We start from the raw sequence: 22,414 nt of genomic DNA on the forward strand, positions 1-22,414 counted from the left end.
TATGTGCTTTTTCAGATGCCTATCTAAATGTCTCAGAAATAATTACATGAAAATTTTAAACTTTAAATCTCTGTCCTGTAAAAAACACTTTGGATCAGGTGATTGTCCATCAAAATTCAGGCTTATGTACATTTGATTTTAGTATAACTCTCAACATCCAATACCTTAACAAAGGAATATTCTTTGGAGGTGTGCTTTGCACATGTGCTTACTATAGAATGCAGTACCAGGAGCATATTCTCCAAAGCAGAGATTCATTTGAGAGACTGAATGTACACATAGACAACGGCCAGACACTATGTGAAAACAGAACTCTGACCTGCAGCCTCCAGCAACCTGCCCAGGGAACCAGCGCTCTCATCTGCAATAAACAGCCCAGGAAGTCAGCCTACTGTCAAAGATTTGCAGGAAGTCAGATTGCTATCTCTAGTAACAAGCCAGGAAGCTATGCAATAACTTCTGTAATCAGCCAGGACCTAAGTAATAATTGACAGTTACTCTAACTTTGATTCTTGCTTCCAATTTAGGACCAACCAGACAAAGCCAACATACACCCTAACCAACCACGTAGGATGCATTAGTTAGCCTGCCTACAGCTTCCCCATGACAACAGTTTCTAATCATTTTTGGCCCAGGTTTTACCGTGGATAAGGAGATCCGGGGGAAGATGGAGAGTGGATGACTGACAGATCTACTTTGCTAATTTTCTCATATTTAATCAGGTCCAACTGCTCTGTTGTTTTCCAACTGCAAGCCAACTCTGATCTGAATATGGGGACCTCATGGGGGATATGCAATAGCATACAGTCTCCACCCCACTTGCACATGTGGAAGCATTCATGCTCATCTCTACACCTAAAAACAAACCAGAACCAGACAGAGAAAATGCTAATTTAATATTTTATCAGATAACACAGGACTCAGAGGTTTGGCTTGAGATTTGGATTTCTCTCCACTCCAGTATTACACAGGAATTTTGGAATGACTGCATCAGCAATGAGTCCCATGACTCTGAGACATATTCATGCTATACAGGTTTGTGAGCAATGTCTCAGGATGGGAAAACTACAGTTTTGAAGGAGAAAAAAACCCACTATTTTGCATCTTCACTCATTGATGTAAATTGAGTGATAAAAGCCTTTAAAAATAACGATGGCAGCGTGGACTAGGTCTTGACTCACAAGAGAATTGCAAAGGATCTGTCCTTTAAACGAGTAATAAATATACCAAAAACATTCTTAGGGATGAGTCTGCAATCTAAACACCATGTGCGATCGCATATATTGACCATCCATGCCAGCTTTCCTGGTACAGTTATGTTTTTATAAAATTCTCTTTTCTCCAATAAAAGATTTCCATTACTGACTGATTAAATGGGATTCATGTATATATCATAAAGATTAAGTAACTTCATGAATCAGAAAAAAAATCTTTTGCCAGATGATATGTCTCAATTTGCAATTTGGAGAATATAAGATCAGACAATTAAGATGGCGAACTCATGCTAGAGTAAGTGCTACACACCTAATCGCTGAATATCACTGTGGTCACCTTTGAGGTACTCCTCTTGGGAAGCTGTGCATTGATACCAGCACCTAGTTCACCCTTCAAAGCAATTTTGGAATTCTTTTTCTGGAATGGCCATCAGAACTGTCATCGTATTACCCTTGAAGTCCTGAATATCATCAAAACATCTTCCTTTCAATATTTCCCTTATCTTCAGGTAAAAAAAGAAGCCACTGGGGGTCCGATCAGGTGAGTAGGGAGGTTGTTCCAATACAGTTATTTGTTTACTGGCTAAAAACTCCCTCACAGACAGTGCCATGTGGCTGGTGCATTGTCATGATGCAAGAGCCATGAATTGTTGGCGAAAAGTTCAGGTTGTCTAACTTTTTCATGCAGCTTTTTCAGCATTTCCAAATAGTCAACTTGATTAACTGTTTGTCCAGTTAGTACAAATTCAAAATGAATAATCCCTCTGATATCAAAAAGTTTAGCAACATTGTTGCAAGAAATTCGGGAGCTTAATCGTCAGACCTCGTATAGTTCAGTAGTATTAAATACATTCACATTGTTGTGCAATCATCACCACCATCCATATTAATAACTCTTTTCATTTTGTAAAACTGAAAATCTATACCTATTACATAATAATTCCCCCATCTTCCCTTCCCCCACACTCTGGCAACCACCATTATACTTCCTGTCTTTATGACTATGACTACTCTAAGTACATCATATAATTGGAATCATACAGTATTTGTCCTTTTGTGATGGGGTTATTTCATTTCACATTATGTCCTCAGGCTTCTTCCATGCTATAGCATGTGTCAAAACTTCCTCCCTTTTTTATTGCTGAATAACATTCCATCGTATGTATGGATCACATTTTGTTTATCTGTTCATTGTTGATGGACACTTGGGTTGTTTCCATGTTTTAGCTACTGTGAATAATGCTATTATGAACATGGGTGTGCAAATACTCTTCGAGACCTTGCTTTAAATTCTTTTGGGTGTATACCCAGAAGTGGATAGATTTGTTTTTAAATCAACATTTTCCAAACTCTTTAACTTGCATTTTTATTGTTACTATTAATAATTTTTAAAATGTACTAATGAATCAAAAGTGGTTTGTGAAGGTGTAAAATTAGTGAAGAAAATAGAAACATTAATACTCTAATTCATTATCACTGTATAATTATTATTGGCACCAATTCAATGTCAACAGGAATCCCCAACCTGGGGTATGGTGAGGAAGAAACTTTATTCAGTGCCAACAGCTCAATTGTGATATAGCAATGCTGTAAGAACAGCTCAATAGTGTTACAGCTCAATTATGAAGCAGCATGGCACAGCTTTCAGGTAGCCCTGGGGAGAGGCCCCTCTCAGGCTAGGCAGCTCTGATCTGCTCTGCTCTGGTCAGCTCCGCTCTGCCCTGCACTGGTCTCTGGCAAGACGTCTTTACTGTTTCAGCTCCAGCCAAGGACATTCAGTCTTCAGCAGAAAGGGAAATTTCCTTTTTTGAGACGGGGAGCTGACTTATATAGACACATGTCTCCACCCCTGGTCCCTGATTAGTCAGTTCATCCTCATGCAAATGGACTCCAAATCCTTGAAATTTGGTTGGTCCAAAAGGCACTGTCCTGATTGGTCAAAATAGAGCAGCTCTGATTGGTCTGTGAAGACGCTGATGGGGATATAACTATGCAGTTCCAATTGGATGATGAAAGTCTCAGTCCTATTGGCTGAAATACGATTCCAGGAAGTTCTTTAAAAGGGCTGGCTCAGATGATGGGCACACAGTGCAGGCAGGCAGTTGAGTACAAGAGCAGGTTCAGTGCAGGTTTCTTCCTAAAGTGTAGTTTGCGGGAGAAGATCCTGTGTAGAAATGGCTGATAGGCTCTGTTTTTGAATTTTGAGCCCACACAGTCACCAGGAGTCCTTCTTGGTATCTTCTTTCTCAGCATTCACATGATAAAGAATAGTGAAGAGGTCACAAAATACAGAGTGATGCATCTTGATTCCACAGGGAGAGGACATAGAAACTCCACATTCAGGACTGTCCCAGACGTTGCCCCTCGAGCATCTATTTTTGGCTGGTTCTGACTGGTATATTTTATAATAAAACTGTAATCATAATTATAGAGCTTTCCTGAGTTCTGTGAGTCATTCTAGCAAATTATCAAACCTGAAGGGATCACGGGAACTCTTGAATGTATAGCTAGTACGTCAGAAGTATAGGTGATCTGAGAACTGAACTTGCAACTGGCATCTTGCAGTGAGGGTCTTCTTGGGACTCTACCCTTACCCTGTGACACTAACTCTAAGTAGTTAATGTCAGAACTGAATTGTCGTGTCATCCTGTATGAATCGGCTCTTGGCATATGTGCACTATGTGTGAGGAGAAGGTGGCCTTGATGATGCTTTGACCTGCTCAATACTGAAACCATGTTTTAGAAAAAGAAACTTTTTAAAGTTAAAGATTCTTTTATAAACCATGGTGTAGTCTGGAAAAAAACGTGTTCACCCTAATACTGACAAAGTGTGAACTGAGGACTCAGCAAATAGGGAATCTCTGCCACCATCCATTGAGTACTTTATGCCAAGGTAGCAATTGTCAGTCAACAGATGACTCCTCATCCTAATCTGATGGTCATGGTGAGAGGAAAAATTGTAACGCAATCAAATTGAGACCCAGGATAAACGTGTTTTCAGCCTGTTGTACAAATAAATTGGCCCTATAAACCTGGTTTTCACTCTTAAGTTCCCTATCAAAAGAGAACATGCTTACATCAGCTTTTGAAATTAAAATTATGATAAAAACTGGTTCATTGTGATACTTATAAGGCCACTAAAACCATTTCTATGATTTCATGAAGCTTACTCAATGTCGTAGCTCAACAATATATTAAGAACTCTGAATAGCCTAACCCTGTCACTGCAGAAGTCAAATTTCAAGATGTAACTGCTGAGAATATGATATCAGGATTTTATAAGAAAGCCACAATACGATACACCGATTGCTGAGAATTTGACTCTCTCCAAAAAGTGTGTGTAATGCTTTACTTAGTAGAGGAATCAGTAGACTTCATATTAGTTGGTTATGTTTTCAAACTACCTCCACCTGATGGAATGGAAATGATAAAAAAAATTCCTTCCAGAGTGGAATGTAATCAAAGAAACCATAAACTGCTTTATTCAAACTGAAACACTCTTAAGCCTGGTGACTTTATACCTAAAAGAATGCCCAAAATCATCCTCAGTGAACAATTGCTCCAGGAATTCTGAGACCTTGCCTTGCCCCCCAAAAATACTTAACAAAGTCACCAATCCCTTGCTTGCTTTTTGACTCAGGTATTTCTAATTTGTAAAAAACAAGAAAGGATATATACTGAATGCTGAATCTCATTCATGTTATCTACTACCATCACAATGGATATAGTAACTTGGGAAATATTTCTCTGACATGGATTTATCATTTTAAAATTATTTTCATTAATAATAGTACTGACCTTTATTTTACATTTATGTAAAATTGACAATCTGTGTACTGGCTGCTGACTCACTGAACCTCAAAGTTTAAAAACTGGCCTGGCAGGGGACAGGATTCCTGGAATAGTGATAGGAGGTGACTGCTGTCCCAGGCAAAACAACAATTTAACTGGTGGAAGTTATAGAAATAGAAACAGAAAAAAACCATTTAAAGACTCTGGAAATTGTCCTAAGGATGTACAGCAAATAAAGAGAGACTTACTCAAATTATGCTAAATCTTGATAAAAACAGAGAAAGTTTTTAGCTTTTGATTTAGGACTTGTTCCCCTACCCCCTCAACACACTCACACATTTCATGTGATGGAAGAACTACTCTATGTGGGTGCAGGAAAAAAATGGCGTCTCTTGCTCCCCTTAGCTTCTAGTCTAGTGCTATGATTTAGCCTGGAAGGAGCAAGCCACTAGCATTTCTCTTCCTCCAAGTCTCGTGTTGTGAAAGCACTGTTGAGAGCAGGCATGGGGGGGAGCAACGGGACTCCCTTGCCCCACCCTGCTTGTTCATAGAGCACCTGGGCTCTGCTCCAGATACTGCAAGCTGAGAACACTGGGGCCCGATTGTCTCCACTCCAGCTTGCTCATAGGGAGGGGAGTTCCATATCAGCACTGCAAGCCCAGAAGACAAGGGACTACCATCCCCTCAGCATTGCTTGTAGAGCAGGGGTGTCACCTGGGAGAAGTGTGCTGCTGTACCCATCCCCCACTGGTGCAGTGGCTCTGAGGTTCTTCCCAGGTTAGGGGTAGGCTCTAAGAATGGAGAAGTCCACAGTTCTGCCTGAAGAGAATGATTTTGTAATAGAGCATGGAGAAGTTCATGCCTAAAGGTGTTGTTGAAGCCAATGGTGATATTGGTGACTCGCCATTGAGAGGGGGCTGGTAGCTCCACGATACTAGTAGCAACTACCAAATGGTAGAACAGCCAGAAGATTAACAGAGAGACTCAGGGAAATAGTCAGCTAAGAAGACGTTTCCAGTGATCAGATTTGTCCATGGGATTCCAGAAGGCTGTGCACATGCTCTAGGCTCAGGAGCAATTACAGTGAGGCATGGGACAGGCTCAGAAGCTTTCCCCAAGCCATATACTGCTCCATCAGCTAAGGTTCTTAAGTCATATGACTCAGCGGGTTTAAGCACAACTTCTCATAAAACACCGGCCGAATAATAAGCCACTCTGACCCAGAGGCAACCCCTAGAAAGCTGAGCTTCAAACTAAATTTTCTCACAGGGATGTAAAGTATAGTATAGGGCATGTAGTCAGTAATATTATAATAACAGTATACAGTGCCAGGTGGGTACTGGACTGATCAGGGGATCACTTCATAAGTTATGTAAGTGTCTAACCACTATGCTATACACATGAAACAAATATAAAATAATATTGAATATCAGATATAACTGAAAAATTAAAAAATAAATAAATAAAAATAAATAAATTTACTTTCATCCTTGGTGGCCTGGAAGACTGCATATGTCCAAGCCAGTGAAAATAGGATGAGAATCTAACTGGATAAGAGTTCTTAAGAGTGCATAATAACTATTTGACCAATAACCAGTTTATGTAGATCCAGGAACCTCTAGGATGCCAGGGTAAAAAGGTGAAAACCAGGAAAAAAATGTGAGTGGGGCCTAAGAGGCTCTACACTGTGGGAGAAATAGACTTCACAGAATTAGTCCAGCCAACTCACTAAACAAATAAAGAATTAAAAAAAATGCCTCAGAAATTGGAGGAGGAACAATATCTAAAGTGGCTACAATATATTATCTAAAAGGTTCTGTTTACAACCAAAAATTAGGAGACATGCAAAGAAACAAGAAAGTGTGACTCATACCTAGGAAGTATAGCAGACAATAGAAACTGTTTTTGAGGGGCTCAGTTTAGATTTAGCAGACAAAGACTTCAAGGCAGCTATTATAAATATGTTCTAAGAACTGAAGAAAGTCATGTTTATATAATCAAAGAAAGGTATAATGATAATGATTCATCCCATAGAGAATGTTAATAAAGACATAGTAATTTTTTAAAAATGGAAATTGAAAAGTTGAAAAATACCAAAACCAAATAAAAAATTTATTCGAGGGACTAAACAGTAAGTTCGAGTAGGCAGAATAAAGAATTAGCAAACTGGAAGAAAGATCAGTAGAGTTTATGTAATCTGAAGAGTAGAGAGAGACAAAAAGGTAAAGAAAAATAAACAGCTTCACAAAAAACGTGGGACACCATTAATCACATCAACATACATATAGTGCAAGGTACAAGACCAAAAAAAGAAAGGAATAGAGAAAAATACCCAAAAAAATAATTGCTGAAAACTTTCCAAATTTGATAGAAAACAGTTACTATACAACTAGGAAGCTCAACAAACTCTGAGAAGGATAAACACCATGAGAGTCAGTCCAGAAATATTTTAGTAGTAAAAATGTTGAAATCCAAAATAATCTTAAAAGCAGCAAGAGAAAGTGATGCATCATGTTCAAGGGAATCAATATGATTAACAAGTGATTTCTCATCAGAAATCATTGAAGACAAATGAGTAAGATGATATATTCAAAATGAGGAAAGGAAAACAAACAAAAACCCTATATCCATAAAAGCTATATTTAAAAAATAAAGGTATAATGAAGACATTCCCAAATAAACAAAAAATGGAGAGAATTCATTACCAGAAAACTTATCTTCAGGAAATGTTAAGTTTTTCAGGCTGAAAAAATGTGACACCAGATAGTAATTTGAATTTGCACGAAGAAACAAAGATCTCTGGTAACAGTAATTGTGTAAATAATGATGAAAAGACAATATAAATACATATTTCTTTTCTTTTCCTTCTTTCTTTTTCTTTTTTTTTTTGGTCTCTTTACTGGTTTATAAAACAATTGCAGAAAGCAATATTTATAAAATTGTATTATTGGTCCTATAACATATAGAAATGTAATGTATTTAACAATAACAACATAAAGAAGAGTGGAGGGAATGAAGTATATTGTAGTAAATAAATGACAGCAGCTGGTACTTCAAACCCACAAGAAGAAATCAAGAGGATTAAAAATGGTAAGTAAGATGATTAATATTAAAAAAACAAAATAACCTTTTTATGAATATATTTGAAGTCTTCTTTCTTTTTTCAGTTTCTTTAAAAGATATAATAACAACAGTAACGAAAACCAGAAAAGTAATAGGGGCACACAGGAGTAAAGTTTTTATATCTTACTGTACTTAACGGTATACACATGAAGTAGATTATGATAAGTTAAGGTATATGTTGTATGCCCTAGAGCAACCACTAAGAAAATAACTAAAAATATATGTGTAGTTAAAAATCAACCTAAGAACAACAATTGAGGTAACACTGCACACCTACTATAATGGCTAAAATACAAAAATCAATTGCTATCAATTGATAGCAATTGCTATCAATTGCTATCAAGAATGCAGAGTAACAGGAATGCTCATTGATCGACTGGCAGTACAATCAATGATACAGTCATTGTTTGGTTGTATAGTGCAGACACTTTGGAAGACAATTTGGCAGGTTTATTTTTTTACAAAGCTAAACATGATCTTACCATGTGACCCAGCAATCGTGCACCTAGGTATTTGTCCAACTGATTTGTAAGCTCATGTTCACACAAAACCAGGAGGCAAGTGCTTATTGATTCATGATTGCCCCAAACTGGAAACATTCACTATGTCCTTTAATAGGTGAATGAATAAACTGTGGTATTTCCGTACAATGGAATGCTATTTAGTAATAAAATGAAATGAGTGTTAAGCCAAACAGAGACATCTCTACTATATATTGCAGTGTGAAAGAAGTCAGTCTGTAAAGGCTATGTACTGATTCCACTGATATGACATTCTGGAAAATGCAAAATTATAGAGACAGTAAAATATCAGTGGTTGCTAAGATGGTGGGGGGAGGGAAAGGTTGAGAAGGTGAAACATGAGTGTTTTAGGGCAGTGAAACTTTTCGATGTATTGTATGGGTAGATACATGACACTGTGCATTTACCAAAATCCACAGAACTTTACAGCACAAGAGTGGATCTTAATGTAGGTATGAAAAATTTTAAAACATCATTTAGGAGCTCAGGGGATCCCAGGATGCATGAATGTAAAAAAATAATCAAATTGAAGCAAAACAGACAGAATTGAAGGGAAAGATAGACAACTCAACAATAATAGTTGGGACTTCAACTATATCTGACTTCGACTATATCTCACTTTTAATAATGGACAGAACAACTAGGCAAAAAAATCAATCAGAAAACAGAAAAGTTGTACAACTATCATCCAAGTAGATCTAACAGACGTCTCTAGAACACACCACCCAATAATAGCAGAGTACAGTGTCCTCAAGTACACACGGAATATTCTTCTGATCACATGCTAGCCCAGAAAAACTGGCTTACGGGTCAATAATCTAAATATTGGTCATAATGGACAAGATCCTGAATTTATTCATTAAACTCAACAAATATTTATTAAACATCTATTAAATGATAAGAGCTAATCTGGAGGCTGGGGTAACAGTAACCAACAAGAAATACAAAGCCTCTGCCTTCAAGAAAATTACATTCAGCAAAGGCAGAACACAAATAAACAAAAAATCAGCACGATAATTCCAGAGTGTTATTATTAGTCTGGAAGAAATAGAGGAATAGGATTGTGCTTGGGAAATGGGGGTGGGGGGTGAGTTAGGGGGTGGCTGTGTAACGACTTTAGGGAATGAAATCATGAAAGGATCACTCTACTTGAACCGAGATCTGAAAGATGGGAAGGGGTTAGCTGTTCAAATATTTAGAAACCTGATATGTAGCCAAGGGAATGGCAAAAGTAATGGCCCTAAAGATGAAACAGAGAAGGTGGGAGTGGCTGAAGAGTGACAGAATGTGGACAAGTTGAGGTCAGAGAAGATGGCAAAAGGCAAACCCCATGACCCTTCTGGATCTCGGTGACGAATTTGGTTATATTCAGAGTGTAATGAAAAGCCAATTAATGATCCAAGTTAGGGAAGTGGCATGATTAGATTTATATTTTTGTAAAAAAAAATAATTTGTAAAAAAGAAAAAAGAGATTTTAGAGGCTTGGGTTATAATAATACCCCTGGTGGCTGTAGAGAAAAGCAGAAAGACTTAAGATTTGTTTTGGATGTGGGCTTGGGTGTGAAATGGAAGGATGAAGGATGCCTTTAAAATTTTCAGCTTCAGTAACTGTGGGTGTGGTTACCATTGACAAACATAAATAAAATTGGAAGGAGAAAATGAGTACAAAAGAGCAAATCAAGGGTTCTGTCTTAGACATACTTAGCTGGAATGTTGTGAGATATTTACATGGAAGCTGCTAAACAGTAGTTGGATGTTTGGCTGTGGTGCTCAGAGAGAGAACAGTCAGGGCTGGAGGTGCAAATGTGGCTGACATCTACCATCTAAGTGGCAGAGGAGGCTCTTGTCCCACTCACCACCTCCCTCTGCACTGGCCCTGCCCTCCTGCAATAACGTGCCACTTCCATTTCCTTCCTGTACCGCTATTCTTATCCTTGACCGCCACGCCTTTGCCCATGGTGCGCTTGCTTCCTGAAGCCTTCTCTCACCATCTCCATCTGGCAATTATCTCTTCATTTTCTATTACTGAGAAAGAATTTGCAAGTCATATTCACTATATACTGTGTAACTAACTATTTTGCAAGTTATAACCCCCATCGGTACCTAATCTTTGCTTACCTAACAATTTGGAAAAACTAAACAAAATAGCAACAAACAAACGGAAACTGCACCCGAGTGTGCTAAGCTGAGCCAGAGCGGGTCCTACAGCTCTGAACACAAAGACTGAGTCCAATGTGTCAGCGTCCTTGCTAAGCGTTCAGTCTGAAGATTCTTGAGGAGTCTATTCCTTTACTGACTGATGTGTGCGAGCACACGTGTACATGACTGTAATAAAGTCTGACAAGTGTTCAAGTCAGTTGCTGCTTTTTCTTTAACAGAAACAAAACTCAAGTGACAACGCCACTCTATAGCTTTCCCTCAGTGACAAGATCGAGTAACCACTTCCTACAATATTCCTAACCTGATCTGTACAAACCCCTGTAATTGCAGGTCTATGTATTAACATGTCTGTCTCCTCATTAGACGGCTGGTTAGAGGTAGGACCTTTTGCTCGTAGTGTATTCTCTCATTTATAGCACATTTCTTGTCACTTAAAAATGGAAGCTAGGAAGGAAAGAATAAGGAAGGGAGGGAGGGAGGAAATTGCATGTGACATGTTTCACAAGCAATGCTATTCCTAATACTTTAATAGGCATTCATAATTAATGTTTTCTGTTTTCCTAGAGAAATTGGCAGCCCTGATCTTTTAAAAAATACATGCATTTAGCTACGATGCTATAAACAGAAATCATTAAAATACAACAATTTATTCAACTACTTAACTAGGTCAAATCAATTTTTCCTCCTCATTTCTTCTCAAATTGTCCAATTCCTCTCCCCCCCCTTTTTTTCCACTAACTAAACAGCTCCAAACCTCTTGCCAGAGGCAGAAAAAAAGAAAAAATCAAGTGACTGAAAAATGTGTGTATCAGTGACCTGACAGTCTTAGCCAAAGCTCCTGGGAGTCGCTCTGTGAGAGCCTAATCACGTCTGGAGCAGCTCTATCCATGGGAGAGACTGTCTGTGAACAACCTCCAGCCCCAGAGGAGGGCAGGACGGGCCCTGGACAAATTCCCATGATCCTGACCTCAGGGCACAATTGAGTACTCAGCCTGGCCACCAGCTCCAGCTCTGGGGTGCTTCGGTTTGTACTGAATGTTTCTTATTCCTGTTTACAAACATTTCCGGTGAAGTTGCAATCTTAGGCTTCAGTCTGTAGTTCCCGCACAGTGTGATGCGTTTACCCGTCCTCCTACTGGCAGATGTCCTCCTTCCTGACTGGACACACATAGGTCTGAAGCGTTACATCTCCGTAAACACCACATCCAAGGCGATCTGACTATTGTTAGCTGTTTCTGAGTGCTGTAAGCTGTAAGAAGAGCTGTGAGGAGTCTTTCTGCATTAGGTGGCGGTCTGGTCAAACAGATCTTCAGTGCCTGTGACAGCAGAGCTAGAGGTCATGTCATAAGCTTTGCAGTGTTCTCTGAGGAAGCCGACGGCCAGAGAACGCTCAAGCAGTTGTGGACAGAAAATTTCAAATTCAGACTCCGATGCAGACTCTTCACTTTATGTAAAAGAGGTTCTTGTGGACTCCTTAAGATATAACAGAGGCTTCAAAATGTGAAAATTAAAAATGAAAATAACAATAACATTTATTGAGCCCTCGCCATTTGCCAGGCACTGTATTGTGAGTTTCCCATTAACTAAGTACTATTATCACTTCCGGTTAACAGATGAGGAAACAAGGGCTTAGAGATGACAACACTTGTCCAGCTAGTAAGTGGCAGACATGGGTCTCCAACCCAGGCCACTTTTACATTGTTACTATTTCATGGCTTTAAACTCCAAGCATGGCTAGAGTTGAACACAAACAAACAAGTAAGCAAACAAACAAACAAAGAAACAAAAACATTTAGTACAGAAAAGAACCAAAGAAGCAAAACCAAAAATAAGCGAAAAGTCAAAGCAATCTTATCCAAAACACTGAGAGTGAATAAGTCAGCCTCCTGCCAGGTTAAAGATGAATGATCTGGAGAAATCTGTGTCGCTTGCCCAAGCTTGATGTCCATTCAGACCCAAGGATGAAAAACACATTGGCAGCAGCTGTCAGACACTCAGGATTCTATATCATCATTTTGCCCGGTGACTATAGTTGTCCTAATAAAATCAGAATATTATTCCCAAACCCTTCTGGTTTAACTCTTGCCTCTAGAAAATCAATGATGGACAGATTGAAGGTTTTCAATATGTAAAGGAACTAGCTATCCCCACGGGACGCCTATTTATCTGGCACATCAATACTGCCTATTCCTGTTCGGAATCCATATTCTCCTCCTTAGTCTAGATTCCCACCAAGTCAACAAACAAACGCCTTCCATTTCTAATTCATAATCCTCTACTAAAACATACAGGTCCTATTTTTCAAACAGCAGCTTTTTTTTCAATAATCATCAACTGTGCAAAATTTGTTCTTTTTGAAAGTCGATTCACAAGTGTATCTTTTTTTAGAAAGAGGCATGTCCCTGTTTTAAGTTCTAATATTGTAGGTACATTCATGTATTAATTATGTTACAGGAACATGTCATTTCAATTATTGGCCATCATTTATCTGTTTTGTGAAAGTTTAGATTTCTCAAATAAAGAGAAATGAGGAAGGCACACCTGTGACAGAAAATATTACTTTACTAACAATTGTCACCCCAATAAACTTAAATTAAAAAAAGTAGAAAAAAAAAAATATTGCTGAAAAGGCAAAGTAGACCACTCCTTAGAAGGGCAAAACAAAACAAAACAAAACCCTACCTGTTTTCTAGTCCCTCATTTGTAATAGTTTTCAGTACCATTTGAAACTCAAGGCGCCCGATTTCCTCAGTAGGATAGCCACTGATACCCTCTGAAGTCCCCAATCTTTCTGGTGAGGTAATACGATGGAACTCTCCACCTAGACAGACGTAATGAAACAGATCTATGCGTGTGCATAGGGTGAACATGGTTGTTTGCTAAATCCTTTCTTATGGCTTTCTCAATCTTTGAATGTCTCAACCTTTGTTTTTTTCAAGTACAAATGACTGAGAAGTGCAGATTACTGGGCCCTAGACCATACCTCCTGAATAATAATTTGTGAGACGCCCACGCACCAGTATTTTTAATAGGCAGTACAATAGGGGGGAAATTGTCTGGTTATTGTATGTCTGAAAAATTATTGGCCATCTTTTAATGCATAAATTAGCTCTTGCATTGCCTTCAAGACACCATAGAATTCCATAAAAGTCCCAACGCTTGCAATATAAACGAAGTATTTATGTTTGTTTGTGTTTACTTGAGCAGAACAGACAAATGGATTCTGCACTTGTGGATTTCCCCATATGGAATTAAGTCACAGCACAGTTTCCAAACTAGTTTACTGGGAAACTTGCTTTGGCCTCTGTTTGAAGGCCTTCCTACACCTCACCTTTGACCCCTACTACGCTTTCTGCAGAAGATCCTGAGGAAAAGTGATGGAGAAATGAATTCCAGATGTGGTGTACAATTATTTATATTCATTCTTGTCCTAAACATTGTTTTTCTTCTCAAAGACCATTCGAAGCCAGCAGATAAGCAGGATTTAGGATTTCTATTTCAAAGGACATCAAATTTATACCTTCTTTATATATCTATTTGAATAATTATTGTGTCATATCGTTTTCCAAAGAATCTCACTGAAAAATCTATACCAAACATAACGACAAACAAATCTCTGTTCCAACAGGAAACCCAACAGAAGCACGCGGCGGAAGCTCCTCAGATACAATACAGCTGTTCAGTACCCTCTGTCAGGCAGCAAATCTTCACTGAACAGTAACAATGAGACAAAGGCAGTGCTCCATGAGTAAGAAAGACACGAACCTCTTCCGGTAAGGACGACAGTCCAGTGACAGATATCCGACAATGAATTCATTGCCACACGTAGGAGGGTCTACCAGAAGGCTCACTCACCTGAGGTGGGAGGAGTCAGCCAAGCTGTAGTATCAATCATGTGTACAGTTTAGGTAGAGACAGGTAGAGAGTGACCTTCTTGGCAGGGGGAACACAAGTACAGACTCTACAGGCACTTGATGTCTCGGCCAACTGAAGGAACTGAAAGGAGGACAATGTAGCCCAGCATAATAGGTCAGGGGAAGAGTGACAAAAGACAGGGTGTAAGATGCAGATAAACAGGGTAAAACAAGAGAAGCCAGAAGTCACTAAGGCAGGGGAACGAATAGACCTATGAAAATGCATTTAGAGGAGAGTAAGTGAGGATGTGGGAAGAGGAATTGGGAGTATGAAGATAAGAAGGGATACCCTGAAGGAATATACTTTAAAAATATGATCTATAAATACACACATGTATGTATATACGTGTGCATATTATATATGCATAATGTAGAATATTATATATATATGTACCTACATGCAAATAAATGTACATTTTAAAATCACCCTGGAAGTGGCTACTTAACATTTAATCTATCCTCATCAGATAGCCATTCCCCAGAGGCAGCTATAATGAATACGTATCTTTAAATATCACTATTAAACCTTCACCAGAGAGTTTGTTCCCTGTATAGAGGTGCGAGAAAGACTGTTTCACGGATGAAAGGAGAGGCATTCAAAACTCATAAACTGACTGTGGTCAGTTACACAGGCACTTGTACCTTGAACATGGGGGGCCGGCAACATTCAGGGATGGCAACCTACACCTTGGAAATCAGACACGTGGTTCTGTGTCCCGTTACTTTGCAGAGGATTCTGATCCGAAAAGAGAGGAGCTGAATCCTGTTGCTAGAAAACTGTCATATGTGCTCCAGTGAACCTTTCACGCTGGGTACTTTGCAAAGTGCCTGAAGTATAATAAGTGTCACAGACTGTATGGCAGTTCCTGCGCTTCTACAAGTGAATGTTTGTACACACGTATGGGGCAAAATCTGATTGGAGACTTGCTTTAATTGTACCCTACTATCTGGGGGTGAGCTTATGGAGGAAGATACAACTCTCAGCAATCCCCAAACATCCTCAACTAGAGCTCTCTGCAGTAACAACGCGAACGTCGATTGGCTAAATTGGCTCAGGTCAGTTCGCAAGAACTGGATTAAGAGAGTATGGGTGGAAATGGAGAAAAGTGGATGGACTTAAGGAGTGGGCTTGCTGTGCATGAGGGAGGGGGGAATATCAAGAATGACTAGGGCTTCTGGCATGAACCACTTTTTTCCTGGGGAGAATACTGGAGACAGAGCTGGTTTAGGAGAAAGATTATAGATTCAGTGTTAGACAGTAGGTCGCACACATTTGTGAGCTCGCTAAATGGATTTGCGTATGTTACTGACAAGAGATGTAGTGTTGACGATGCAAATAGATATCACTGAAGCCGTGGGAATACATGAGATTGCCCAGGTAGATAATGGTTTAGAGGGGAAGAAGGCCCTGAAGAGCCTCATTTAAGTCTGAGTATCAGAGCATGTAGATCAATATGATTTTGGTGTTGGTACTCGAGAAAATACGTGGCCTTTTACGTGATTTTAGAATTGATAGCAAAATTCCTTTCTAGGTAAGACTTGCTTTTTGTTTGGAAAAAAACTTTGATAAGCCACCTGAGGTTGACACCACGGAAGTATGCTTCAGTGGTACACTTAAGCAAGGAAATAGAACACAGAGCTACTATGCAGGAGAGAAAAAGAATCTATTCTGCTTTGTAAAGACGGGAAGAAGACAGAGGAGGCTCCCTGATGTGGAAAAAAGGCTTTGGGGTTACGGGAAACTCACAGCGGGAGGGCAGCTAAAGGGAGATAGTCTACTGTTCCATCCTGAGTTGTTGGAGCTGCTGCCCTGTAAGCCCCTCCTCCATTTTCACCTGCTCAAGTTTCAGTAAAACATAGAAATCTTATAAATGCTTACTGTAATTTTGTTTGTTTGTTTAGAAAAAAACAAAGAAACAGCTACGTATTACGTCAGAGTCAAAGAAATAAGGGACAAAGGCAGCATATTGCTACGTAAGAAGTAGTCTCTGAAAACAGCTCCCACGCTCCCACCCAGGAATTTGCAGAAAATTGGGGGCCGGCTTTGAACTCTAATAGGACGTAGAATCGAAGGTTTTGTTTTCCATAGATTTTTGAGGGAGAGTCATATCTTTCGTCTCATACACATCTCATTCTACATTTTTAAATGATCTCTTTGTACTCCTGTAAAATTATTTTTGAATAGGTAATACAGTTATAAGGTCAACAGCACCAAAGGCATGTAAAGTAAGTCTCCCTCCTACGCTGTCTCTTATCCAGAAGCAAACATCATCATCTGTTTCTTCTTTCCAGAGATATTCCATTCATATAAAATGGATACCTGTATATTCTTTAAAAGTGTTCTTAGAAATTCTCTATAGAAGCACTACTGCATCCTGCTCTTTTTCTTACTAGACCCTGGAGCTCTACGTCACTACAGAAACGCTACCTTTAAATGGCTGTATAGTTTTCTACATATGGATGTACCATAATTTATTCGAATTATCTACTGATGGTCATCTAAATTGCTTCCAGATTCTTGCTCTTATTGAAAATACTTCAATGAAAACCTTATGCATACATCCTTATGCACATGTGCAAATTGAAATGATTCTTCTTGTCAAGGGAGTGTAAAGCCACCTTCTCGTCACGACACGGGGCACAACACGCAGCAGGCAGGTGCCAAAGACAGTAGAGAGAAAGGTTCAGAAAGCTCAGCTTAGCATCTCAGAGACCTGCAGCAGCAAAATCACAGCCAGCATGTTTCAGGGCAACTGAAGGAAAGCAAAACATTGCAGGGAAATAAATGAATAAAGACTTAGTATTTAGAGATCTGTGTTTTCCAAGACGATGCTCTAAAGCACATCAGACCTCACAGGAAAAGTAACGTGGATCACACAAAGGCAAAAGAAACTAGCAAGAAGCATCTCCTGAGCTTTCATGGAAAAGTGATACACAGTTCTTCAGGAGAAATAGAAGACAGGAGTCAGAAACTGTATTTTGCATGTAGCTTTTATTATCAAGGATTGAGATTACATGTGTAACAAATCTTTTGAGATGCTTTATAAAATCTGGAATTCTATCACTCCTCAATATTGTTGCAGCCACATACATGGAATAGGTGGACTCTCCTTTACTATTAATCAAAACTCCAGAGCCCACAGCGAAAGAAACCAGAAACTAATGATAACAAACATGAACATGTATTGAATACTTACCATGTGCTCAGAACTACAAAGAACTCTCCATAAATTATCTTGTGTTATCTTCATAAAACTCTATTAAGAAGGTAAGAGTATTATTCAAATTCAGCAAATGAGGAAACCAAACATAAGAAACTTGCCTATGTTCACACAGCTAATACATGATGGAATCAAGATTCAAACTTGGGCACTCTGAGTCAGAATCTTATCATCTCTGGTGGATGCACAAAGTTTTAGCCAAACAGAATCGGAGTCTATTGTTGATAACTAGCCCTGCCCTAGCCATATCCTTATGTTAGCTCTTTCCTTATTCCCAAGGCTTCCTTAAAAACCTGGTGTTTGTCAGGAAAGTGGTTTGGAACTTAACCAATTAACTCACCTCGAGGAAAAATAATTCATTCCAGATAAATGCAGAAAAGGAGACAGCCCTTAAACAAATTCTCTCCTAATGAAGCTTATTTCTCTGTGTGCTACAAGTTAAACATTCATTTAAAAAATGTTATTATTGGTATTATGGCCTAATGTGTGCTTATAAAATTATAACAAAGCATATATGTTTTAAAGAATTAAAATGAAAAGAAAAACTTAAGGCCACAGTAAAAGGTCAAACATGTCAAAGGTAGATCCTATGACAGAATGTGATGCATAATAAATAGTCAGTAAACATTTTTTGAATGATTCCATACAATTGAAAGAAAATGACCAGGGAATCAGAAGCTATTAGAAAGCATTCTAGGTGAGCCAAATTAACATCTCAGGCAATCGTACACAGAAGGCACAGAATAATCTTCAGAATAGGACAAGCAACAGTCCCTCTCCATATCCCAGAGAAATGGCAACTAGGACAATTAAGAAAAAAATAGAACATAGGGGTACATATATCTTTATGGATAAATGTTTTCAGATTTTTTGGTAGATACCCAGGAGAGGGATTGCTGGGTCATATAGTAATTCTATTCTTAATTTTTTGAGGAACAGTAATACTATTTTCTATAGTGGCTGCACCAATTTACATTCCCACCAGCCGTGTATGGGGGTTCCTTTTTCTCCACAACCTCTCCTGCACTTGTTATTACTTGTCTTGTTGATAATAGCCATTCTAACAGGTGAGAGGTGGTATTTCATTGTGGTTTTGATTTGCATTTCCCTAATAGCTAGATATATGTACCCCTATGTTCATTGCAGCATTATTCACAATTGCCAAGACATGGAAACAGCCTAAATGCCATTTGATAGATGAATGGATAAAGAGGATGTGGTACATATATACAATGGAATATTACTTGGCCATAAGAAAAGATGAAATACTGCCATTTGCGACAACAAGGATGGATCTTGAGAATATAATAGTACTAAGCGAAGTAAATCAGAAAAAAATTGAGAAACTTATGCTTTCACTCATATGTGAGATATAAAACTGAAAGCAACAAATGAACAAGACAAATAAACAAGAACTCATAGACTCAGACGAAAGTTTAGTGGTTACCAGAGGGGATGGGCGGGGGAGCAAGAGGAGGGTAAAAGGGATTAAATATATGGTAACAGAAGGAGATTTGAATTTGGGTAGTGAACATACAATGCAATATACAGATGATGTATTAGAGAATTGTACACTTTAAACCTATATAATTTTACTAACGGATGTCACCCCCATAAATTTAATTAAAAAAGAAAGCAAAGAAAAAAATAGAAGAGGAAGTTTCCAGATCCAATTGCTGGTAGAAGTAATTTAGCGTTAGTGCAGCCACAGATGGTCTCATAGCATGACGTTCTCTCGTAGCTCTTGTTCATGTTAAAAATATTCTCAGTTTTTATGCTGCCAAACATCTACAGATATGAATATTTACTTCATCCACCACTTGAGCACACAAGACTAGGATGGGCCTTAAAAATACAAACTAAAGACCTGGATCATGAGACTATTTTCTTCTTTCTGCAATAGGTGAGCTACTCCAGAGAAGAATCAATGATTTTCTCACTGACCCCAATTGGTGTGGGTTAGTGAACTGACTCAGTTCATGGCACCTTCTTGCCTTGATCTGGGGAGTTACTCCAATCCTGCTCCCTCAAAAATTGCTTTTAAGGTACCAGGCAATTTCTTCTAGGTCCTGTGAACTTTCTAGAACCAGGTGGTCTTATTTCCATGACCTCTTGAGATACCCACTCCGCTTTTGAGAGAACACCTGAATCAAAGAGGGGTGCATGAACATTTGATCTTCTGACAAATTCAATCCAGTTGCCAAGGATTGCAAAGTTTTTACAAAGGCTATCTTGCTATTAACAGAAACGTGGGGTCAATTCCATCTTTTTCCTCCCCTTTACAGCTAGGTTTCTTTTTCTTTCTACAACTTAATGAGGTATAAAAATATACAAAAGCTGTACATATTTAACGTATACAATTTGATAAGTTTGCACATGTGCAAACACTTATGATACCACCAAGCTAATAAACATATCCATCACATCCAAGTTTCCTGTTTCGTGTGTGCACGCACGCACTATGATCCTTGACACGAAATCTACCATAGTAACAAAGTTTAGCTAACTATAGGCACCATGTTGGTACAGCACATCTCTAGAGTTTATTCATCTCATATAACTGTAATTTTATGTTCATTGAATGGAAACTCCCCATTTTCTCCTCCACTTCCCAGATTTGTTCCAAGACCCCTGTGCTCAAGTCCCTGATATAAAAGTGTTGTATTTGCATATAATCTCTACACATCTTCCCGTGTACTTTAAATCATCTCTGGATTACTTATAATACCTAATACAATGTATCTGTTATGTAAATAGTTGTTATGCTGTATTGTTTAGGGAATAATAATTTTTAAAAAGTCTGTAGAAGTTCAGTCCCAATGGAATGATCAAAGGCCCACTACGTAGCACATATCAGCAACAACTTAATATTTGTTTTCTTCCAACATTTTCCATCGGCTGTTGGTAGAATCCCTGGATATAGGACCTGTTGATACGGAGGGCCGACTGTAATGGTCTCTATCTCTTACTCTTTTACCCTTAACTTCAATTCTACCCTGACTACTCGGCAAAAACTGCTCTGTTCTCAGGTCATTATTTATCTTCTAGTTACCAAATCATATAAATATAACTTGACTCCCCCAAAGCATTTGCTGTAAATACTATTGAGAACTCCCTTCCTCCTGAAATTCTCTTCTCTTCCTTTGGTGTCTGTGATCTATCTTCTTTTGAATTTCCTCCTACATGTGATTGCTCCTTCAACAGGGATCATTTTGGCATTCCTATCCTTTAAATGATGATGTTCCTTAAGGTTTCTTCTGCATTCATTTCTTATTAATGCTGAATATTCACTCACATCGCCCACATTTGTTTTCTACACACCCATTATTTCTCCTGAGCCTGAGGCCTTAAGTTTCAATTACCCACTAGGCATCTCCACCTGGAAATCTCACAGGCATCTCACACCAAACAAGTTCTTGTTGTGTTATTTTTTCATATCCTGTCATTATGTGTGCAATGTCCATTCACCCAGCTGCCTACACTAGACCCCTGAACCACCACCCACTCTCTATATGCCAGGGATCTTTTTTGTTTTTTTAAATCAATTCTCTCTCTCTCTCTCCATACACACACACACACACACACACACACACACACACACACACTGGGGAATATTGGGGAACAGTGTGTTCTTCCAGGACCCATCAGCTCCAAGTCAAATCGTTGTTTTCCATCTAGTTGTGGAGAGCACAGCTCCCCGGACCATATGGGAACCGAACCAGTGACCTTGGTGTTATGAGCACTGTGCTCTAACCACTGAGCAAACCAGCTGCCCCATATCCCAGTGATCTCTTAATACTATCCTCTTATTATCTCTTCTCTGTCCCATCTTCTCCACCACCAACTTTGCCTAGTTTGCGGTCCTATCACTTCTCACCTGGGTGACATTGCTATTTGCTCTCCTCGTTTTCCCAAGCACATAGATCATAGTACCATAGTAGGTGTCCAACAACTGTTTGTTGATGAGATAAATACATTGTAACAATTCCTCTCCCCAGCTCGGCTACCCTGTGACTCACCAGACTTGCTCCAGCGGTCTTTCTGACAGGTAGTTATGCAACATCTGCCCCACTTCAGATCCTTCCACTGCCTCCAGGATCCAGTTTAGTCCTCTTAGCCTGGCACACAAAGCCCTTCTTGCCCTTCTCCTGCCTCATCTCTAGCCTCACCTCCCACCATGCCCCAAGGTACCCTCCCTGTAGCCTCGTGAGACAACGCACACAGCCAGTACTCTTTAAGGACCTCTTCTCTCTTTCGTCAAGGTTCATGTTACATACTATAAAGAGCAGACTGCAAGTGCACGTATCGGTGGACTCTGGCAAGTGTATACAGACGGGAACCACCACCCCAATTAATACACAGAACGCTTCCATCATCCCAGGACGCTCCCTATGTCCTCACCAGGTAATCACCTCTGATTAATCACTGTTCTGATGTCTATCACCACATGCTAGTTTTGTCTATGTGTC

This window comes from Rhinolophus hipposideros, assembly GCF_964194185.1.
Source record: "Rhinolophus hipposideros genome assembly, chromosome: 4".
Taxonomy (NCBI): domain Eukaryota; kingdom Metazoa; phylum Chordata; class Mammalia; order Chiroptera; family Rhinolophidae; genus Rhinolophus; species Rhinolophus hipposideros.